This window comes from Sinocyclocheilus anshuiensis, unplaced genomic scaffold (genome assembly GCF_001515605.1).
Source record: "Sinocyclocheilus anshuiensis isolate Anshui unplaced genomic scaffold, SAMN03320099.WGS_v1.1 scaffold2176, whole genome shotgun sequence".
NCBI classification, from domain to species: Eukaryota; Metazoa; Chordata; class Actinopteri; order Cypriniformes; family Cyprinidae; genus Sinocyclocheilus; species Sinocyclocheilus anshuiensis.
In genome coordinates this window covers 266,393-266,696 of record NW_015546237.1, presented here as the reverse complement: position 1 = coordinate 266,696, position 304 = coordinate 266,393, and positions in this window count along the sequence as shown.

Below are 304 nucleotides of genomic sequence, written 5' to 3'. Positions count from 1 at the left end.
GGAGGATTGGGAGGATTGGGAAGGCTCAGCCTCAGCTTCTTTGCCCTCCTCAGCTATTTCCTGCTTTTGCCCCAGCAGAGTTAGCTAAACAAACGCAAAGCTTCCACGAAGAGAAAATGTTCCTAGCAAGAGTATAGCGCCGACTTCAGTTACCCGGATGAGCCTGTGTTATTAGTTTTAACCGGTTGTTATCGAAGGATAACATACCTTGGAATGTTAACTTTGACCAATATGAATCAAGTATTCCACAGAGCCGTGTAAGAAGTACTAATAATCAGCCAATATGCTAGTAATATGCATGCTA